The 24,449-nt window shown below is 36.7% G+C and overlaps 1 protein-coding gene across 2 annotated transcripts in view; it reads left to right on the forward strand.

Annotated features, from left to right (window-relative positions):
* The window catches only part of IL1RAPL2 (interleukin 1 receptor accessory protein like 2), a 1,488,864-nt gene that overhangs the window by 918,307 nt on the left and 546,108 nt on the right, over positions 1 to 24,449 (forward strand). The window lies entirely within an intron of this gene.

Here is a 24,449-nt window from a genome sequence, read left to right on the forward strand (position 1 = left end):
AAGATGTTTTTTCAAATGCATCACTAGTTGATGCTTGCTAATAATCCTTCAGTGCTAAGGAGGCTCATCCCTGAGAGTCATGCCCAGAAAGATTTGGTTTCAAATTCTGACTTTGTTATGTATTCTCTGAGTGACTGGGCAAGTTGAGCTTCTCTGAGTCTCCGTATTTACATCTGTTTCTAAATCACTACCTTGCAGAGTTGTTGCAAGAATTTGAGAGAAGAAAGCAAATGATAACAATTTCTATAATTGCCATGATCATGTGATTATTACTTACTCTGCCTACGCCTAGTATTGGCACTATTACTACTCTGCTTAGTAGGCTGCAAAGGGGGAAAATGTCCTCATACATATATTGGCAGATGTGACCAGCTCAAGATCAGAGAAAGCTTGAGAAAGGGTAAGACAAATAAAATAGAACAAAACAGCTTCTAAAAATATATTACAAGTTAGGAAGTTCAAAAAAATCTATTGAATAAAAGCGGTACCTTAGTCAAGTTACAGGAAATACATTTTTAAAAATAAAGTTGTTGGGGAAAATCACCATTTAACTGTAAGCTCCATCAGGACAGGAATCATACCTATCTTGCCCCATTGTATGTCTCTCACTTCAGCACAGTGGTTGATACAGAGTAGGATTTTGAATAATATTTGCTGTGTAAACTATTGACTTTATTTTAATTTGGCCAAAGAGATCTCTAAAGGTAAAAGTATGTAAGTTTGTAGCTACTACTATTTCTTTATAGGCATATTCACTCCTTTATTTTAAAAATATTGAACTTATTATGGTGTGTCAACCACTGTGCTTAGCTTGGGGAATGAAGTGAGCAAAATCATATACAATTCTTGCCTTAAAGTACTTAAAATAACAGACCTTAAACAATCACAGACATAAATATGAAATTCTAATTGTGAAAGTGCTATGAAAGAAAGAGATACATGGGTTAAATGAATTTGTATTAGAGGGATTTGATCACATCAGCGAGATCAGGGAATGAATCTTAGAGAGCACCAAAATTTAAGCAGAGATTAAAATGGAAAATGGGCATTAATTAGGAAAGGAGAGGAAGTAAGGACTTTTCAGGCAAAAGGATCAGCATGTGCAAGCATTTTCTGTTAAGAAATCATGATGAATAATAGGAGCTAAAATAAGGCCAACTGCTGCTGGCTAGAGTGAAGTAAAGGAGGCTAATAGAATAAGCTGAGACTAGAGTGATGTTAGGGGATGGACAATACAGGACCATTTTGCTACAATAAAAATTTTATCTTTATGTTAGAACAATGGAAAGTCATTAAAGTGGTTTTAAGGGAGAATGTAGGGATAATATCGTTAGATAGTTTCAAGGCAGAAAATGGTTTGGAGGAGAGCCCAAAAAGATATGTGTAGACTAGTTAAGATATCACCCTGTTAACTGTTGTACTGTTAACACTAGTCCAACCTAGAGTTGATAGTAACTTGGATTAGGTTGGGAGGTATGGCTGTGGAGAAAAGAAGATGGATTTGAGGGCTAATTAGAACATAAAATCAAGAATTTGTAATGGAATGTTAGAGAAAGAGCATCTCTTAGGTGATGCTTAGGTTCTTTGCTTGTCCATCTGGGTGGATTGTGGCACCTTTTACTTAGAGGCCCATATATGAGAAGGTTAATTCAATCACAGATCTTTCTGTGCTACTATGTACCAGGTTCTGTGCTTGGTGTTGGATATTCAAAGATGAATAGACCATGACCCTTATACTCAAGAAGCTCACAATCTAGTATGGGATGTGGTAGAGATAACCAATAGGTAATTACAGTGCAACTGTGAGTTATGTGCTGTGATAGAGGTATGCCAAAAGTGCTATGGAAACCCATAGGAGGGAGAATCTCCTAGAGATTGGGCTGTGCAGATCAGTGGAGTAGGCCAAGGAAGAGAGGGATCATGTAGATCTGCGTTATTTTGGATTTGCCTGCACTCGTTTACCAGACCTGTTCACAAGACATTCAACTTTGAAAGGGAAACTATAACATTTTTTTCCCTTTCTCATCTCCATCTTTTACTTAGTACAATAAGCAACTGGCTGTAAAATAACTCACATACCTGTGAATCAATAGGCAATTCCTGATGTCAATGAATGTGAGTTTTCAATCTCTAGCAGAACTATTCATGTATCCTCTGTAAATCATCAGTGTTAGACTCACTGTAATATATTGCCATCAACTCTATTCATTTCCACGCATTTACAGTAAATCTTATTAAAAATTCTAGATACATTAAGTGTCAGTTACTGTTTTCAACACACATTCAATTTCCTAATAACCTATACTTTAGAGTTTATCTCTGTGAGTTTACTCATCGTTTTATTTCATATTACTGAGATCATATAATATTTGTACTGTTATGTCTGACTTATTTCATCCATGTTGTCATATGCATCCTGATTTCATTTGTTCTTATAGCTGAATAGTAGTCCATTTTGTGTATATAACGAATTTTTAAAATCCAGTCATTAGCTGATGAACACTTGGGTTGTTTCCATATTTTAGCAATTGTGAATAATACTGCTGCGAACCTGTGTTCAAATGTCAATATTTGTCCTTGTTTTCCATTCTTCTGAATATATTCTTAAGAAGGGGATTGCTGGATCATAGGGCATTTATATATGTAGTTTCTTGAGGAACCACCAAACTGTCTTTCACAAATGCTGCACCATTCTGCATTTCCACCAGCAGTGAAGGAGCATTCCTATTTCTCCAACATCTTCTCCAACACTTACAGTTTTCTGTTTTTGTAGTAATGGCCATTCTGTAAGGTATGAAATGTTATCTCAGTGTAGTTTTGATCTGCATTTCCCTAATAGCTAATGATGTTAACATTTTTTCATGTGCTTTCTGGACTTTTGTATTTACCTTTTGGAGAAATGTCTGTTCAATTCCTTTGGACCACTTTTTTATTGGATTGCTTGTCATTTTATTGTTGGGTTGTATGATCTTTATATAACATGGATATAAAACCCTTATTGGATATGTAGTTTCCTAATATATTCTCCCATTAAGTAGGCTGCTGTTTCATTTCCTTGGCAAAGTCCTTCAAAGCACAAAAGCTTTTAAGTCTGAAAAGGTCCCTTTTATGTTTGGTTGTTTTTTTTTTTGGTGTTTGCGCTTTGGGTATAAGTTTCAAGAAACCACCTCCTACAACAAGATCTTGAAACTGTTTCCCTACAGTTTCTTCTAGAAGTTCTAGGGTTGTAGATTTTATATTTAGGTGATTGATCCATTTTGAGTTAATGTTTGTATAAGGTTTGAGATAAGGACCCTCTTTTTTTCTTTTGGAAATGGGTATTCAGTTTTCCCAGCACCATTTGTTGAATAGATTGTTCTATCCCACGTGGGTAGGCTGGACAGCCTTGTCAAAAATCACTTTGCCATAAATTTGTGAATCTGTTTCTGAACATTTCTTTCAATTCCATTAGTTGACATATCTATCTTTATGCTAATACTATGCTGTTTTACCACTGTAGCTAAGTAATATGCTGTAAGGTCAGGAAGAGAGTCCTCCAACTTCATTCTTCATATACCTTTCCAAAAAAATTTAATAATTGACCTTTCCAATTCTGTAAAAAAGGCTGTTGGGTGTTTTATTGGAATTGTGTTGAGTCTGTAGTTATGTTTGGGTAGAATTGACATCTTAATGATATTTAGTCTTCCAATCCATGAACATGGTATGTCCTTCTATTTATTTAGGTCTTATTTGTTTTCTTTTAACAATGTTTTATAGTTTTCTGAATACAAGCTCCTTTCTGTCCTTGGTTAAGTTTATTTCTAAGTATTTGATTCTTTTATTCTCTATTATACATGGGATTTTTTCCCTGACTTCCTCCTCAAATTGCTCATTAGTAATATAAAGAAACACTATTTATTTTTTATATTAATCTTATATCCTGCTCACTTTGCTGAAAATTTCTATTAGTTCTAGTTGCTTTGCTGTGGATTTTTCAGGATTTTCTATGTAAGGACCATAACATCAACAAGTCGTGGAAGTTTTAATTCTCCCTTTCCTATTTGGATGCCTATTATTTTAGTTCTAGTTGCTTTGCTGTGATTTTTCAGGATTTTCTATGTAAGAATCATAACATCAGCCAATAGTGAAAGTTTTACATCTTCCTTTTCTATTTGGATGCCTTTTATTTTAGTTCTAGTTGCTTTGCTGTGATTTTCCAGGATTTTCTGTGTAAGGATCATAACATCAGCAAATAGTAAAAATATTGCTTCTTCCTTTCCTATTTGGATGCCTTATATTTCTCTTTCTTGCATAATTACTCTAGCTAGAATTTCTAGCACAATATTGAATAACAGTGGTGACAGTGGTCATCCTTGTCTTGTTCCTGATCTTAATGGGAAAGCTTTCAGTCTTTCTCCATTAAGTACAAAGTTAGCTTTGTGTGTTTCATATATACACTTCATCATGTTGAGAAAATTTCCTTCTATTCCTATCTTACGAAGAGTTCTCATCATGAAAGGATTTTGCATTTTGTGATCGCCTTTTTTTTTCATGAATCAAGATGATCTTGTGATTTTTCTTCCTCAGTTTAGTAATGAAACATAATATATTGATTGATTGTGTTTTGTTGAACCACCCTTGCATACCTGGGATAAAACCCACTTCATCATGATGTATAATTCTTTTAATGTGCTGTTAGATTTGAATAGCAAGTACTTTGTTGAAGATCTTTGCATGTATAGTAATTAGAGAAATTGGTCTATAATGTTCTTTTTTATGTTGTCTTTACCTGACTTTCATATTAGGGTGATGTTGGCTTCATAGAATGAGTTTCATAGCATTCCATCTTGTTACATTTTTTGGAAGAATTTGAGCAAGGTCTGTATTAACTCTTCTTTGAATGATTTTAGAATTTGCCTGTGAAGCCATCTGATCCTGGGCTTTTCATCCTTCGGAAATTTTTCATGACTCTTTCAATCTCCTTACTTGTGATTAGTTTGGTATAGTCTCCTATTTCTTTTAGGATCAGTGTAGGTTATACATGTGCTTCTAGGAATTTTTCCACTTCATGTACATTTTCTGGCTTGTTGGTATACAGTTGTTCATAGTATCCTTTTATGATCTCTTTTATTTTTGTGGGATCAGTAGAAATGTCCCCATATCATTTCTGATTTTATTTATTTTTATTTTCTTTCTTTTATTCATTGCATATCTAGCAGAGATTTTGTCTATTTTGTAGATTTTTTTTCAAAGAATCAACATTTGCATTTGTTGATTCAATTATTTTTTGTCTTTATTTTTTTAATGTTACATTAAAAAAACATGAGGTCCCCATATACCCCCCACCCCCCTCACCCCACTCCTCCTCCCATAACAACAATCTCCTCCATCATCATGAGACATTCATTGCATTTGGTGAATACATCTCTGAGCACTGCTGCACCTCATGGTCAATGGTCCACATCATAGTCCATACTCTCCCACAGTCCACCCAGTGGGCCATGGTAGGACATACAATGTCTGATAACTGTCCCTGCAGCACCACCGAGGACAACTCCAAACCCCAAAAATGCCCCCACATCACATCTCTTCCTCCCACTCCCTACCCCCAGCAGCCACCATGGCCACTTTCTCCACACCAATGCCACATTTTCTTTGATTACTAATCACAATAGTTCATGAATAGAATATCAGTAAGTCCACTCTAATCCATACTCTATTCCTCCATCCTGTGGACCTTGGAATGGTTGTGTCCACTCCACATCTATATCAAGAGGGGGCTTAGATTCCACATGGATGCTGGATGCAATTAAATTATTTTTTAATTCTCAATTTGATTTATTTCTGCACTAATCTTTGTAATTTCTTTCCTTCTTTCTTTGAGATTAGTTTGTTCTTTTCCTAGTTCCTGCAGGTGTTTGGTTAGGTCATTAATATCAGCTCTTTCTTCTTTTTTAATGTAAGCTTTAGGGATAATACATTTCCCTCTCAGTACTGCCTTTGCTGCATCCCATAGGTTTTGTTATGTTTTCATTTTCACTTCCCTCAACATATTTTCTGATTTCTCTTCCAATTTCTTCTTTGACCCACAGACTGTTTTTGAGTGTATTGTTTAACCTCTTTATGTTTATGGGTTTTCCCTTTCTCCACCTTGTGTTGCTTTGCAGCTTCATTCCATTATGTTAAGAGATAGTGCTTTTGTATAATTTTAATCTTTTTAAATTTATTGAGACTTGTTTTGTGAGCCAACATAGGGTCTATCCTGGAGAGAGATCCATGAGCACTTGAGAAGAATATATACTCTGTTCTTTTGGGGTGCAATGTTCTATGTATGTCTGTGAGTTCTAGTTCATTTATCATATTATTTAAGTTCTCAGTTTCCTTACTGATCCTTTGTCCAATTGTTCTATCGAAAAGTGAGCGTTGTATTGAAGTCTCTAACTATTATTGTAGAGACAACTGTTTCTCTCTTCTGTTTTGCAAATGTGTGCCTCATGTATTTTGGGGCACCTTTGTTACATGCATAAATATTTATTTTTCTTCTTAGTGAATTGCTCATTTTATTAATATATAATGTCCTCCATTTTTTAGATAGCAGTTTGTTATTTAAAGCCTATTTTTTCTGATATTAATATTGTTACTCCAGCTCTTTTTTATTATTGTTTGTGTGAAATATATTTTTCCAAACTTTTACTTTCAGTCTATTTGTGTCCTTGCATGTAAGGTGAGTCTCTTGTAGACAGCATATAGATGGCATATAGTTTTGTAATCCATTCTCCCAGACTTTGTCTTTTGATTGAGGAGTTCAATGTGTTAACAGTTAAAAATAATTACTATACAGGCATGACTTATTTCATCCATTATATCATTATATCTTTTGACTTTTCATTGACATATCTTATTATTATCTGTCTTTTTACCCTTTTTGTTACTCTTACTCATAATCTTCATTTATACATTCCTTTCCAGGTCTCTCCCTCTTAATTTTTCCTTTCAGGTTGCAACACTCTCTTTATCTTCTTTTGTACTTTTTTAGTTTCTGTTTATCTGTGAAGAGTTTAAACACATCCTCAGTTTTGAAGGACAGTTTTGTGATATAAAATTCTTGGCTGGCAGTTTTCTCTTTTCAAACTTTTAATACAGGGTTTCTTAACCTTTTTAGTTCCATGGACCCCTTTGCCAGTCAGGTGAAAATCATGGACCTCTTCTCAGAATGTAGCAACAGATAGTTTTATGACACTCATCATTGGCATGTCTAAATTAAATTTTAGAATTATTCAAAAATTGTTTGAAAAATTTCCTATACCTGTATATATATACCTGTATATATAAAAATTTCAATACCTGATAACCTAACATAGTTCAACATCCGTTCAAATGGTCATTTTCAGCAAAAGAAATTCGTTTTCCCATGGTGTCATAAAACCAACTTTGTCATCCTTAGCAACATTTTTGCAGGCAGTTATCCACTGCACTCAGAACAAGCTACATCAAAACAAAAAAAAAAAAACAAAGTCCACACTATACTGTGTTTATTTAATAAATATATCACACTCATACCAACATGTCCCCACAAGAATAATGTTTTAAATGCATAAAAGAAAATATCAAAGGATGTCGGTTTCATATATTGAAATGCAGTTGCTAAAATAAAAAAAAAACATATGATATAATACTATAAATATGTGCTTCTTAGCATTTTAAATAATCAATACATAAAAAATATAGGAAAGTTAAAGTTCAATTTTATTTTTAAAATAAGAAAGGAATACTATTCTAATTTATTGAATACATTCGTAAGTAAAGGAAATGCTATATTTCAGTTGGAGGTCTGAGAAAATAAAGATAATAAATGGATTTTTTTCAATTTCAGCACATGACCCCCCTGAAATCTTTCCATGGACATTTTGGGGGTCCATGGACCTGTGGGTAAGAACCCCTGCTTTAATATATCATACCACTGCTTTTTACCATCTTGGTTTCTGATGAGAAATTGGTACTTTGTGTAATTGAGTGCCCCTTGTATGTGATAACTTGTTTTTCTCTTGCTGCTTTCAGAATCCTTTGTTTATCTCTGGCATTTGACATTTTGAATTGTAGATGTCTTGGAGTAGGTCTATTCAGATTTATTATGTTTGGGGTGCATTGTGCTTCTTGGATGATGATATTTATGTCTTTCATAAGGGTTAGGAATTTTCAGTTATTATTTCCACAAATATTTTTCTGCCTCATTTCCATTCTTCTCTCCTTCTGGTACAACTATATATGTATATTTGTGCATTTTGTATTGTCAGTTAATTCCCTGAGACCCTGTTCCATTTTTCCATTCTTTTTTCCTGTCTCCTCAAATTCAGATGCTCTGTCCTCTAATGCACTTATTCTGTCCTCAACCAATTCAAGTCTGTGGTTATATGCTGCCAATGTTTTTTTTTTTTTTTTTTTTTTTGAGATTCCAGGTATTGAACCCAAGACCTCATACATGGGAAGCAGACACTAAAACACTGAGTTACATCTACTCCCCAATGCAAGTTGGCTTTTCCATTTTTAAATTTTTTTAGGAGGTGCCAGTAATTTAATCTGGAACCTTGTACACAGGAAGGAGGCACTCAACCACTTAAGCTACATCTGCTCCCCCCATGTATATTTAATTTCTTTCATTGTGTCTTTCATTCCCATAAAATCTGTTACTTTTTTTGGCAAACTTTCAAATTCTTCTTGTTCAACCAGTGTCTTCTTGCTGTCATTGATTTCTTTAGACTTCTCATTGAATTTGTTAAGGAGATTTGTTTTAGATTTCTGTGATTAGTTGTCTCAAATCCTATGTTTTGCCTGAAAGATTAATTTGTTCCTTTGGCTGGACCATATCTTCTTGTTTCTTGGCATAGTTTGTAATTTTTTTCTTGGTGTCTTGGCATCTCATTTTTTTATGTGTTTATTCTGTGCTCAGTTCCTCTCTTAGGTCTATGGTTTTCTTACTGGTTGGCTTTTTGCTAAAACTTTCTCTGTTCCTCCTCCATGAATGTTAGTCTGTTCTGTTCTTAAAAAATATATATTTATTGATGTATATCACTCATACATGAACATACATAAGCAATAAGTGTACAGTAAAAGGTGTGAACTTAGAAAACAAACATGCATATCATCATACAGGGCTCCCATACATCAACCCATCAACAACACCTTGCATTGTTGTGAAATATTTGTTACAAACTATGAAAGAGCATTGTCAAAATACTACTACTAACTATATTCCATTATCTTTTTTTTTTATTTGCCTTTGTATATTTTTCATAATCCTTTTGTCTTTTCTCATCACTATTTCCTAGAGGGCTACTTTTGGTAAAAATTGTCCCCTTGGGAGCAAGCTTTCAAGCTCCGGTTTTCCAGTCAAAATAAGTTCAGGGGACCTATGAAGGGAGCGTAGATTGATTCCAATGTGCTCTAGAGAAGAGACCCTAAAGGCCTCCAATCTTCTCTTTGATATCTCCCCCAAACTAGGCTTTCCTAACCTACTCAGCTGGCAGCACTCTTTATTCAGTTGTCCCTGTTGTCCTAAGATTATTCCATACCTTTAACTCTAGCTAGCTTAGGTTCTGGTAGGGGCATGGATGAGGCTGAGGTTGCCAGTGAACCTGAGATGAAATTGTCACACAGTTTCCAGCCCTGAGATCTGAGTTCTTTGATCAATTGCCACACCACCTGACTTCCCCCCTAGGTGGGCGAAGTGACTGCCTGCACTGTCTTGAGAGAGAGTGATCAGAAACATCTTGGTTTCTGTCTTTCCTGGTTCACCTTGGGGATGAGTGTGCAGCAGTCCTTCAAGTTGGGCTGGGTGAATCTTCCTACACTACTCACCAGAGTGTGTGTGAGTGTCCCACCTTACCAGGACACTTTGAAGCCCGTTGCTAGTTTGTCTGCTCTACCTCAAGAAAATATTCAAACTACACCCATTTTCCACTCCTCCTAAGTGTGGGGGCATAAGCAGTGGCTTTTGAAACTGAGAGTGCTGGATCAGTTCACTACTACCCTGGAGAAACAGTGTATTTTTAAGTTACCCCTGCTTCCACTCCTGCCTGGGGTGGAGACAGTGCAAATGTTGCTGGATTCTTGGTGACTTGGGCAGGTTTAAGCCTCAGCTGTGCTGAAGATTGAGACCCAGGTAGCTCCATTTGCCAATCATCAGCTGTAGTTGGTGCCAGTGTACTTCCCCTCCTCTACTTTTGGGAAAGAGAGCTTCTGTTTCCAGCAGGGGAACGGGTCCAGAGGTGGCCCACATTGCCATTGGGTGTTGGGCACCTGCCTCTGCAACATGGAGAAATCTATTCAGGAATCTTTACTGCAAGTAGTCAGTCTTTTCTCCCTTTTCTTCCCTGGAAGAAGAAAACTCCAAACAGTTGATATGGACAGATCTTGGCTGATAAGTAGTTGTCCTGTGGCCTGTGGTATTAGCTGATTGTTAAAGCTTGCTACTCTCACCATCTTGTGTTGATCTCTCTGCTTTTTGTCATTACAGACTAATTTTGACAGTACTCAATATTAATGGACTCTAGTGAATATTGCAAGTGTATACTAGGGGAAAGACACTCCACTCTCTTTTATTTAAATAAGAATTCTTATAGGGAAGCAGAGTTGGCCCAATGGATAGGGTGTCCACCTACCACATAAGAGGTCCAAGGTTCAAATGCAGGGCCTCCTAACCCATGTGATGAGCTGGCCCACGCACAATGCTGATGCGTGCAAGGAGTTCTGTGCCACGCAGGGGTGTCCCCCACTGTAGGGAAACCCCATGAGCAGGGAGTGTGCCCCATAAGGAGAGCCAGCAAGCACTAAAAAAAAGTGCAGCCTGTTGAGGAATGGCGCTGCACACACAGAGAGCTGACGCCACAGCAAGATGACGCAACAAAATGCAACACAGATTCCGGGTACCACTGACAAGAATACAAGCGAACATAGAAGAACACAGTGAATGGACACAGAGAACAGACAACTGGGATGGAGAGGGCAGGGAAGGGGGAAGAAATAAAAAAATCTTAAAAAAAAAAAGAATTCTTATATCCCAACCTTAAGGCTATATATATGTGACTCTATGAAGTAGGGTGAAAATACTGGTCTCATTATGCTTGTTTCATTATGTTTTTATTTTTATTATGCTTTCTAGAGTTGTGATATTAGAGGCTGTTTGCAAAGAGGTGATTCTGAGATAGATAATATGTGGGCAATAAAAAATAGCAAGTTTTGGAGGTGGGGCAAAATGGTGTCTAAGTGAGTGCACCCTTGTCAACTCTTCTGCAAAAAAACAGCTGAATGGGGACAGAATTCTGTCCAAGTGAGCAGTTTTAGGAAAGCACAAAGCTGGAGGTTTCTGGATATCAATCTGGAGAGAGGGCAACAAAAGTAGTGCCTGCACAAGGGAACTTAGACAACAACAAGGAAATAGAATAAGAAGAACAAAGTGTCAAAGTGAAGACTTAACACACATACAAAAACAGTACCAAAATAAACCCCAAGACTAGAAGGAGAAACTAATCAACTGAACACACCCATCAAGGTAAAATGATGACCAGACAACAGCAAAAAATCACAAACCCCACCAATAATCAGGAAAACACGACCCAATCCAATGAACAACCTAAAAACCAGGAAGAGGAGCAAAACATCGAAGAACTAATCAAAGCTCTCAAAATATATAACATGGACCAATTTAATGAAGAGAAGGAAGAGATTAAGGATGTTAAGAGAACACATGGAGAGCGTACAGAAAAAATTGCAAACATGTGCAAAGAGATAACAGATAGGATGTTGATGAATGGCAAAATCCAAGAAATCAGAAACACACTCTCAGCAAATAACAGCAGATTGGAAGAGGCAGAGCAAAGATTAGTGATGTGGAAGACAGTACATCTGAAATCAAACAGCTAATAGAATTGATTGATAAAAATTTGGAAAAAATGCATCAGGGACTTAGGGACCTGAATGACAACACAAAATGCACAAACATATGCATTATAGGCATCCCAGAAGGAAAAGAGAAGGGAAGGGTAAAGAAGGGGTTTTGGAGGAAATAATGGCTGAAAACTTGCCAAACCTATTGAGGGAGATGGGTGCACATGTCCAGGAAGCACAACGCACCCCAAACAGCCTAAATCCCAACAGGCCTACCCCAAGATATATACTTGTTAAATTGTCCAATGCTCAAGACAAAGAGAAAATACTGAAAGCAGCAGGAGAAAAGATAATGATCACATACAAGGGAAGCTCACTAAGATTAAGTGCTGACTTCTCATCTGACACCATGGAGGCAAGAAGGCAGTGATGTGACACAGTCCAAGTTGCTAAAATCAAAAATAATTCAAACCAAGAATAATCTATCCAGCACAGCTGGCATTCAGAAATGATGGAGAGTTCAAAATATTCACAGATAAACAAAAATGAAAAGAGTATGCCAATAAGAAACCTGCCCTTCAAGAAATACTAAAGGATATTCTGCAGGAGGAAAGAAAAAAAACAAGAGAGACAGAGTTGGGGGAGAGTGTAAGAACAACTAAAAGACAAAAAGACAAAAACAACAACAAGACAACATATGACCTACAAAATTCCAAAGAATATATGGATACCGTAAGTAATTGTTTGAGAGTAATAACACTAAATGTCAATGGATTAAACTCACCTGTAAAAAGACAGAGATTGGAAAAATGTATAAGGAAATATGACCCATTTATATGCTGTCTTACAAGAAACATATCGTAGACCCAGGGATTCAAGGAGATTAAAAGTGAAAGGTTGGAAAATACTCTTACAGGCAAACAAAAAAGGGCATGAGTCACTATATTAATTTCAGGCAAAATAGAGTTTACATGCACAACTATTGTGAGAGACAAAGATGGACACTACATGTTAGTAAAGGGATAATCTTTCAAAAAGAAAGAATCATAAACATTTATGCTCCTATCTAGAGCACCTCCAAATACATGAGGCAAACCCTGGAAAAACTAAGTGAAGCAATAGATGCTTCTACAATTATAGTGGGAGAATTTATAAACCACTTTCACCATTGGACAGAACATCTCGACAGAGAGTCAATAAAGAAAAAAAGACTTTGAACAGTATATATGAGGACCTAGACTTAATAGACAAATACAGAACATTACACCCAAATAAAGTGGGATATACATTCTTTTCAAGTGTACACGGATCATTCTCCAAGATAGACCACATGCTAGGCTACAGAGAAATTCCGAATGAATTCAGAAAGATTGATATCATACGAAATAATTTCTCTGACCACAGTGGAATGAAGCTGAAAATCTGCAAGTGCCAAATACCCAGATTCGGCACCAAAATATGGAAGTTAAACAGCGCACACTTAAAAAAAGAGTGGATCAAGGAGGAAATCTCAAAAGAAGTCAGTAACTACCTTAAAACTATTGAAAAAGATAACTCAATATAACAAAACTTATGGGAAGCAACAAAAGCTGCATGGAAAGGGAAATTCATAGCCATAAATTCAGACATAAAATAGAAGAAAGAACTAAAATTGAAGGCCTAACTGCACACTTAGAAGAATAAGGAAAAAAAGAGCAACCTCTCCCCAAAGGAAGAAGAAAGACATAAGAAAGATGAGAGCAGAACTAAATGAAATAGAAAATAAGAAAGCATTAGAAAAAATAAAAGAGCTTGTTTTTTGAGAAGATCAATAAAATGAACATAACCTTAGCTATCCTAACAAAGAAAAAAAGAACATGTAAATACATAAAATAAGAAATGGGAAAGGGGATATCACCACCAACCCCACAGAAATAAAGAATACCATAAGAGGATACTTTGAAAAACTACATGCCAACAAGAAGGAAAATTTAGAGGAAATGGACAAATTCCTAGATATACATAAACCTGCATTGATCAGAGAAGAAATTGATGATCTCAACAAATCAGTCACAAGTAAAGACATAGAATCAGCCATCAAAAACCTCCCAACTAAGAAGAGCCCTGGGCCAGATGGTTTCACAGGTGAATTCTACCAAACATTCCAGAAAGAACTAACACCAATCTTGCTTAAACTCATCCCAAAAATTGTAATAGAAGGAACATTGCCTAACTCATTCTATAATGCCAAAATTACCCTAATACCAAAGCCAAACAAAGACAACACAAGAAAGTAAAATTACAGACCAATCTCTCTAATGATGCTAGATGCTAAAATCCTCAACAAAATAATTGCTAACCATATTCAAGAACACCTTAAATGAATTATACACCATGACTAAGTGGGTTTCAATCCTGGTATGCAAAGGTGGTTCAACATAAGAAAATCAATTAATGTAATGCACTACATATACAGATTGAAGGGAAAAAACCCACAATCATACCTATAGATGCAGAAAAAGCATTTCAGAAAATCCGCACACTTTCTTGATAAATACCCTGCAAAAGATAGGAATAGAAGGAATCTTTCTGTACTTGATAAAGGTTATATATGAAAAGCCCACAGCTAACATCATTTACAATTGTGAAATCCAAAAATCATTCCCCCTAAGATCAAGAACAAGACAAGGTTGCCCACTATCACACCTCCTATTTAACATAGTCCTCTTAGAAGTACTTGTACATGCACTGAGGCAAGAACCAGAGATAAAAGGCATCCAGATTGGAAAGGAAGAAGTCAAAATTTCACTATTTACAGGTGGCATGATCCTATGCACAGAAAGCCCTGAGAAGTCTACAATAAAACTTTGAGAACTTATAAATGAGTTCAGGAAAGTCGCAGGTCATAAGATCAATGTGCAAAAATCAGTAGAATTTCTGCACACCAATAATGAGCAATCTGAAGAGAAAATCAAACAAGTACGATATACAACAGTAAATTTAAAAAATCAAATACCTAGGAATAAATTTAACTAAAGATGTAAAAGACTTATTCAGAGAAAACTACACAACAATATTCAAGGATATCAAAGAAGACTTAAATAAATGGAAGAATATTCCCTGTTCAAGGATAATAAGACTAAACATCATTAAGATGTCTATGCTACCCAAAATGATCTACAGATTCAATGCAATCCCACTAAATATCAACACAGCATTTTTTTAATGATCTAGAAAAACTAACTATGAAATTTGTTTGGACCATAAACAGACCCTGAATAGCCAAACACATATTGGAAAAAGAAAAATGAAATGGAAGGAATCACACTTTCTGATTTCAAAATATACTACAAAGTTACGTTGGTCAAAACAGCATGGTATTGGCACAATGATAGACATAGTGTCCAATGGAACTAAATTGAGAGTTCTGATATAGATCCTCACATATGCAGTCATCTGATATTTGACAAGGCCACAAAGCCTACTCGACTGGGAGAGAATGGCCTCTTCAACAAATGGTGCTTGGAGAACTGGATATCCATATGTAAAAAAGTGAATGAGGATTACCATCTCACACCTTATACAAAAATCAATTCAAGATGGATAAAGACCTAAATATGAGAGTCAGGACCGTAAAGAGCTAGGAAAACAAAGTGCAGACACATCTGCAGAACCTTGGAATAGGGAATGACTTCATAAACTTCACACCCAAAGCACAAGCAGCAAAAGAACAGACAGATAAATGGAAATTCCTCAAAATTAAAGCCTTTTGCCCTTCAAAGGAGTTTGTCAAGAAAGTGAAAAGATAGCCTACCCAATGGGAGAAAATATTTGATAACCATATATCTGATAGGAGACTAATATCCTGCATATGTAAAGAAATTCTACATATTAAAAATAAAAAGACAAACAGTCCATTAAAAAAATGGACAAGAGATTTGAACAGGTGCTTCTCTAAAGAATAAGTACAAATGACTAAAAAGCACGTGGAAAGGTGCTCAAAATCACTGGCTATTAGGTAAATGCAAATCAAAACAACAATGAGATACCATCTTACACCCGTAAGATTGGCGATTATTAAAAAAAAAAAAAAACAGATGGCTACAAATGTTGGAGAGATGTAGAAGAATGGCAACACTCATCACTGCTGGTGGGAATGCCAGGTGTTCTGGCAGACAGTTTAGTGGTTTCTTAAAAAACTAGCTATTGATTTGCCATGTGAACCAGAAATTCTACTGCTGGGTAGAATTTCAGAAGAACTGAAAACAAGGACATAAACCGATATATGCCCACCAGTGTTCATTGCAGCATTATGCAGTATTGCAAAAAGTTGGAATCAACCCAAATGTCCATCAGCAAATGAATGGATAAACTATATGTGGCACATACATACAATGGAATGCTACTCAACTATAAAAAGGAATACAGTACTAAAACAGGGGATAGCATGGATGAGTCTTGAGGATCTTATATTGAATGAAGCAAGCCAGGCATTGAACAACAAATATGACATGATGTCTCTAATATGAAATAAGCAAACCAAGCTTGTCTCTGAGAGCTAGAGACTGGATGATAGTCTTAAAGGAAATTGTGGGGTGGGGGAGGAAGGTTGTTACCTGATGCCTACACGGGTGAAATCTATGATAAACTGGAGGTAAAGTTGTGTGGGGAAGGGATAAGATGGGGAAATAGTGATACTATTGGATGTGGCTTTGCATGCTTGAGGAGGTTTAGGAATGGGAGGATGGATCATACGGCCCAAGGAATTGGAGGGTGGGTTTTGGGGAACAGAGGAATATGGGATATTGTTAGATATGTGGTTGAAACTATGTTGAGAAAACTCTTTAGGTAATATAAGGAAGGGATACATGTTTAAGGTGCTTAATGGGGGGCATCTGGCACAGGGGCTGGCTTCTAGGAAGTGTGTGAGTACTCATCTTGTCATAGTGTGTTACATCATTGGGTGGAAACAATACAATGAGTGGGAAGGTTTTCCTCCATCCTGGGGAGGCGTGATGTTCTCAATGATAGGGAATTGTGTGTCTCGAGAGAATTGGTGGCTTCCAATGGGGTAAGACAATCTAGTGTGTCAAGCCCTCAGCATTGTTGCAATTATCTGTTAATTTGGTCCTTCAAGCATTGAAGCTTGGTTGTCACTGTGGGCCCTGAGCGGAGGGGTAGAGAGAAAAAGAATAGATAGAAGCAGGGTAACTGGGGGACAATGGAAGTGTTCCACTAGATCATGCAGTGATGGATATAGGACATGTTCAAATTTCACCAAAAATTCATAAAGCCTATATGCTAAAATGTAAATCATAAAGTAAAACATAATGTACCTAAAAATTTAGAAAATCTTACAGTCTAAAATATAAACCATAATGTAAGCCAAAATGGAACCATCTTTTGTAGCTATGTTTCAATATCTGTACACCAGCTATAGCAAATATGACATGAACATGTGAAAAGATCATTGCTGGGGAAGGGAGAAGGGTTTGATATGGTGTATATGGGAGTACCCTATTGTATATGTGACTTTACTCTGATCTAAAACTTTTTTGAAGACAAAATTAAAAAAATTAAAACAAGGATGTAGACACTGAGGAAGGAAAGAAAGAAATTACCTTACCACTGTATTTACATGGCAGTACCTATTACAGTGATGAAAGGCAAAACATCAAAAACAGAGTCTTATGAAAGTTTTTTTTTTAATACCCCAAGTTATTTTTTACTTTACTTAATTTTTCTAAGTTGGCATGTATTCTATTTTTAATCTTTAAATGTATTATTACTATTTCATTTTCTTCCTAATTAAATATGGCAATATATTAGGCTTCATTTTGAAGAAGTTTTGGACCAGGAAGGGGTTCAACTATGGCAGGGGAAGAACAAGAGTGTGGAGTGTTACTGATGGGGGACACATGGTTGGGTGGGAGTTCTCCAGGGCATGTATATAGAGCATATAAAAATGTTTGGATAGTCATTGGGTATTTTCATAGTAGTCACAGTTACAAATGACAACTGAGGCAGTTCTGAGTTCCTAGCCAGGGGAGCTCTGTCACATTCCCCAGTGGAACTGCTTCAATCCCCCAAGTGCAAGGGCAAAGACCAGTGAAGAAAGATGGTCCAATGATGAGCCCTTGATACTGATAACTATGCTTATATACCTGTGTGCCTGAAATTTCAACTAGGCCTAGAGCTGCAGGATGCCTAAGAGTTACCTCCTGAGAGCCTCCATGTTGCTCAAATATGGCCACTCTCTAAGCCAAATTCAGCATGTAAATGCATTACCTTCCCCCCAGCGTGGGCATGACTCCCAGGGGTGAGCCTCCCTGGCACAAAGGGATTACTTGCAATCACCAGCTCGTGATGCAACTAGAAAAAACCTTGAATAGAAAGGGAAAATGGTAAAGACGAATGATTTTATATGGTTAAGAGTCTTCCAAAAAGTGTCGGGAGGTCATCAGAGTGGTCGCGCTTATGCTCGTCTGAGTAGGATCTCATAAACAGCCAAAGTAGATAAAACCCCAGGTACTGGTGCTCCTGAGGGCTATGGAGACCCACAGGTTCTGTGGTCATGGCAGATGGATCTGGAGTTCAGTGCCTTGTCACTGGGCCCTACTTTGGAATTTGTGTTCCTGAGTGTGATGGAGTTGGACTCAGATATGACCTTTCTTTACCTGCCTCTTTTGTCACTTTCACTGTATCTGTGGTTGACACTCGGGTTGGTCTATACTCATGAGTCTTGAATCTCTGGACTGGCCATGTGCCAGCTGGGTCCTGAGCCTTAGCAGAGTTGCAACTTGTACTCTCCAGTTCGTTGAATTTACCCAGGTCAGCTGACAGGGAGTTGAAGATGGTCAACCAACACACCAGGGAACCGAGAGTGCCTACAACTGCCAGCAGGAGAATCACATCCGTCAAGCACCTGGAATCTAAGCTCTCTCTTGATAGAGAGGTGGAGTGGACATCACCATCCCAGGTTCCACAGAATGGGGAATAAAACATAGATTAGAGTGGATTTACTGATATTCTGCTATAGATTATTGCGACTAGTAATGGAAGAAATTACATCATTGATGTGGAGAAAGTGGACATGGTAGTTGCTGAGGCCAGGGAGAGGGAAGAACAAATTGATGTGGGGGAATTTTTGGGACTTGGAGTTATCTTAAATGATATTGCAGGGACAGATGCTGGACATTTATGTATCCTGCCACATCCCACTGAATATAATGGGGGAGAGGGAGAGTGTAAATTATTATCCATGTGGTGCAGCAGTGCTCCAAAATGTATTCACCAAATGCAATGAATTTACCACAATGACGAAAGAGGTTGTTGATGTGGTAAGAGTTAGGTTGGGGTGGGGTGTGGGGTATATGGGAACCTCTTATATTTTTTTATAGAACATTTTTTGTGATTATGTATCTTCAAAAAATACAGTTAAAATTAATTTTAAAAACACAAGTTTTTATACACCATCATTTTCTCATCGATACTGGTATTGCTATATTTTTGTTGCTAAAACTTCCATTTTTTAAAATATTTATAGTTCAGTTGTAGTTTACTGGAAGGGGCACATTACTGCCCGAACCCAACAGAGTTTATATCTGTTTCCCATCCACTTGTGAGCTATATGAAGCTGGAAAAAGAATTTAGCCTCTCTGGGTCTCATTTTCCCCATCTGTAAAGTGGGAATAATAATATCTTTCACATATGGTTATTGTGAGGAAAGAGAAATGTTGCATATACATTCTTCCTAGCACAGAAGAGCCATTAACAAATAACATTTCCTTCTTTTTTTAAAAATTATTTATTATTATTTTTTAATTACATTAAAAAAAATATGAGGTCCCATTCAACCCCACCGCCCCCGCCCCCTACTCCCCCCACAGCAACACTCTCTCCCATCATCATGACACATCCATTGCACCTGGTAAGTTCATCTCTGAGCATCACTGCACCCCTTAGTCAATGGTCCACATCATAGCCCAGACTCTCTCACGTTCCATCCAGTGGGCCCTGGGGGGATCTACAGTGTCCCGTAATTGTCCGTGAAGCACTATCCAGGACAACTCCACGTCCCAAAAATGCCTCCACATCTCATCTCTTCCTCCTGTTCCCCACACCCAGCAGCCCCCATGGCTACCGTTCCCACACCCATTCCACATTTTCTCTGTGGGCATTGGATTGGTTGTGTCCATTGCACACCTATGTCAAGTGAGGGCTTAATGCAAATCATAGTACATCCGCAAATATTTTCTGAGTGCATACTCTTCCTAGTAGTGTGCTAAAGAGTTTCTGAGATGATTCTATTGAAGATTAAGATATAGGTTCATAAAATTTTGAAATTTGATGGGTCCTTATTCTAAACTTCTGATTTTCCTGGAGATCCAAAGGATGTACTGAGGGGTAAAGGGTATGAAGCGATTTGCTTAAGGTAAATAGCCAGTGTTCTTACTCATCCATCCATTCATTCAGAAAGTACTTATTAAGGACTATACCATACTCTGAATATTATTATAGGAGATGGAAATTTATCAATTATTAAAATAATAGCTACCATCATGCAGCATACATTCTCGTGGGTGATGACACACAATAAACAGATAATAATTGCGTGTGTTTGAGAGAGAGAGAGAGGTAACGCGTGTGAAGAGAGAGAGAACTATGGAGAAAATAAAGCAAAATGGTAGGGAATTTTGTGGGGGCTTATATTATACAGAAGGGTAGAATGGTCTGGTAAAGCTTCATTGATAAGATGTTTGAGTAAAGACCTGACAAATGTGAGGGAGCTAGCCATGATGATGATATTTCATGGAAGATTAGTCTAGGCAGAGGGAATTACAAATACATAGGCACTGAGTGGGAGCCTTTAAGACTTTAAGGCATAATCAGAAGACAAAAGTGATGGGAGCAGATGATCAGTAGAGAAATATTTATGCGATAAGGTCAGAGAGATGGTGATGTTGGATGTCAGGTCATGTAAAACTATGTATGCCATTCATGAATTTTAACTTTTATTCTGAGTCAGTTGGGAAGTTTTTGGATGGTTTTAAATAGAGGCTTAACATGTCCTGGTATATTTTACAAGGACCAGTCTGGATGCTGATTGGAAAGTAGATGAAAGAGGAAAGGATTGGAGCAGGTAGACCAATTACTAAGCTATTCCTATAGTCAAGATGGAAAGCGGTGGTGGCTTGAACCAGGGTGTTTGCAGCGAAGAGAAATTGAAGTGGTAGAATTCTATTTATATTTTGAAGGTAGAGCCAAGATATTTTTTTGGGGTGTATTGGTCAGTGAAAGTGGTGCTGATGCAGAATACCAAAAATTGTTTGGTTTTTATAAAGGGTATTTATTTTGGGTAGGAGCTTACAGATACAAGGCCAAAAAGCATAAATTACGTCCCTTACCAAAGTCTATTTTCACGTGTTGGAGCAAAATGGCTGCTGACGTCTGTGAGGGTCCAGGCTTCCTGGGTTTCTCTCTTCCCAGGGCTTGCTTCCTCCTGGGCTAAGGGTTCCTCTCTTTCTGGGGCTTGCTTCTCTTTCCTCTATGAGCTTACTTCCTGGGGCTCCAGCTTAAGGCTTCGGCCTCAAACTCCAGCATCAAAACTCCAACATCAAAAGCCCTCAACTCTGTCGTTTGCCATGCCCTAGTGACGTGACCCAATCAAAGCTCTAATCAAATCTTAATGCCCAGGTTCAGACCAGTTTATAAACTTATTCTGATATCTATTATTGGAATTAATAACTATTGCAAACTGCTACAGGGGGTATTTTGAGTATAAGGTAGGAGAGTAAGAAATGTGTCACAGATTCCAGATTTTCTGGCCTGCGTAAAAAGAAGAGTGGAACTAACAGTTTTTGGAATGGAATAGTCTAGGAATCAGGTGGGTGCTTTTGGACTTGATAAGTTTGAGATGTTTCTTGATATCTAAGTGGAGATATTGGATGGGAAGGTGGATATATAAGAGAATAGTATCTAGGAATCCAAGTGAAAATAGTGTATGAAAATATGAGAGTGAAAAACTGTTGAGTAGGAATCAAAATAATTAGAATCAGAATTGGCATTTTGATTTAGAAACATGGCAATTGCTAATTAGGAGGGTATTGAACTTCAAATCTGTGTTATTTTACTATTCCACATTACCCATCCAGGTTCTTGACCTTGAGAGTATTTTTTCATTCCTTTAAATAACATTTACAATGTCCTGTTTTTTTCCAAGGCACTGTCTTAAGTGTGAAATCCAAGAATAAATAAGATGTATGCTCTGAATTTGGGAATACATGGCTTAGAAAAGGAATGATAATATAGCATGTTTAGTGCTACAGTAGAGACATGTATAAAATATTATGTTAACCTAGAACTCATCTTGGGTGAAAGTAAGGCATGGTGAGAGGATACTCTGCAAAAGAGGTCACTTTTTAAAAAGGGATTTCAGTGATGAGCAAAGATCCAGCAAACAAAGCAAACCTTACCCAAAGATGCTTTACAAAGCTGAAATATCTGATCATTGCATTGAAAGATGTATTATAATTTATCAGGTTGACAAGGACTCCAGAGATAGGAAAGCCCTGATCATTCAGGATGTCAAATGCTATGCTAAGGTGCTCAGATTTTATCTTTTAAATGATTGGTTTCCATTGAAGTCTTTTAGAGGAGTTTCTGGTGATAAATTGGGAAAGCGGAGGCAAAAAGGAATCCAAGTGGGTAACCTCCAAGTTTCCTGTTTGAGTGACTGAGCTGATGGTTATGCCAAAGTCTCCCTAGGTCATTGAAGACCCTGTATTGAGTCTGTCAGAAGGACTGCAGGTATCTTCCTTAAATTTGATGAAAGTTAAGTGTCCTTACACTAGAGAGGTAAATACTCAATTACAGAGTGGTTCACTTGCATTCAGTAGAGTTGGATTTTCCTCTAGTTCATAGAACATTACTTTTCTAATATGAACATTTCTCTTTGACAGTGAGCTAAGACAAAAGTGGGACAAGTGCTGGGACACATGTCTCTTAAGGGCCATCAAATGAAATCCACAGCTGTGCCCTGATTCCCTCATAAAGGCTGCTTCTGCCTATTTAAAGCCTCCTCTAGGCTTGCTCAAAATCAAAATCATTTTGCACTATAATGAATTATTACATTTTGTGTTGAATTGCTACTTCTCAAAGCCTCTTACAAAAATGGGATGTTTAAGAATTGAATTCACCAAGACCTTCATACAGCATTTTTGTTTTTTAAAAAAGAAAGAATCTTACAGAACGGATATGTTAGAGATGTGTCTTTTCTATATCAAAAGGCCCGTCTACTGCCTTTAAATATTTGTTTACTGTTAATTAGCTATTTGACAGAAATACAAGAGAAGCAAGAGTGAAACTTTAGTGTGAAAATCTGTGTCCAACTGAATCATAATGCTTTTCAAGCAATCATAATAGTGTTTATAAAGTGATCACAAATTCATCAGGAATATAAGCTCCAATTCTCAAACACAGACCTTGTGCTCAATTAAGTATCATTGGTGAAGTCCCCGAGTTTAATTAATGTAGCAAAGAAAATGCTTTTGTGTTTCTACAGTTTTGAATGTATAATACTTGCACACAGTCGGAGAATCCAAACAGTGCAAATATATGCATACTGAAAAATTTCCCTTCTGCCTTTGACCTTATCTAGTTGCAGTCACTGGTTCCAGTTTCTTAGATATCCTTCCATTATTATTTTACTGTGTGTAACAGTGGTTCTAAAAGCGTGGTCCAAGAACCCCTAGAGGACCCAAGGCCATTTCATGGGGTTCATGAGTTGAAACTCTTTTCATAATAATACTTACAAAACCAGTGGTAATATTAATGAATGTTATTTATCATATTGAAAGATCATGAAATGTGACACCATTTGGAAGATCTGCCTAATTCAGTAAACCAATATTTTCCAAATGATCAATATATGTTGGTACAATATCTTGAAGGTGTTAAGGATCCATTCAAAGAGTAATTTAGCAAAGTATAAAATGTTAATTGATATGGTTTCAAATTACACACTGCAACAAATCCATAAGAAATTACCACTTGTTGAGTTTGGCGTAGTATCAAGGAGAATAAGGAGAATATCTAAAATTTTCTGGAAATGCTATTAAAATATTCCCCCTTTAATTACTGCATATCTTTTTGAGGCTAAATTTCCTTTATTTATTTCAAGCAAAACAACATATCACAATGGGCTGAAAGCAGAAGCCCGATATGAGAATCCAGGTATCTTCTAATAAGTCAGACATTAAAGAGATTTTCAGAAAATGTCAAACAAGACCACTTTTCTCACTATTGTTCTATTTTGTAAAATACACTTATTTTTCTTAAAAATATGTTGTTATATAAGGATTTTACTATTTAAATGAATTATTAAAGAACAATTTTTCTCAATTATAATTGCTATTATATTAAATATCAATAGTAACCTACATAAACAAAACTTCTTTGAGTACTTAAGAATTTTGAAGAGTGTAAAGGGATCCTGAGTCCATAATGGTAGAGAACTACTGGCATGTAAAAATACATTTGTACACATGGTTATTGTATCTATCATTATATATATATATATATGCATTTTATACACATACATACAATGG

The sequence above is a fragment of the Dasypus novemcinctus genome, chromosome X, assembly GCF_030445035.2.
Source record: "Dasypus novemcinctus isolate mDasNov1 chromosome X, mDasNov1.1.hap2, whole genome shotgun sequence".
In the NCBI taxonomy this organism is placed as follows: Eukaryota; Metazoa; Chordata; class Mammalia; order Cingulata; family Dasypodidae; genus Dasypus; species Dasypus novemcinctus.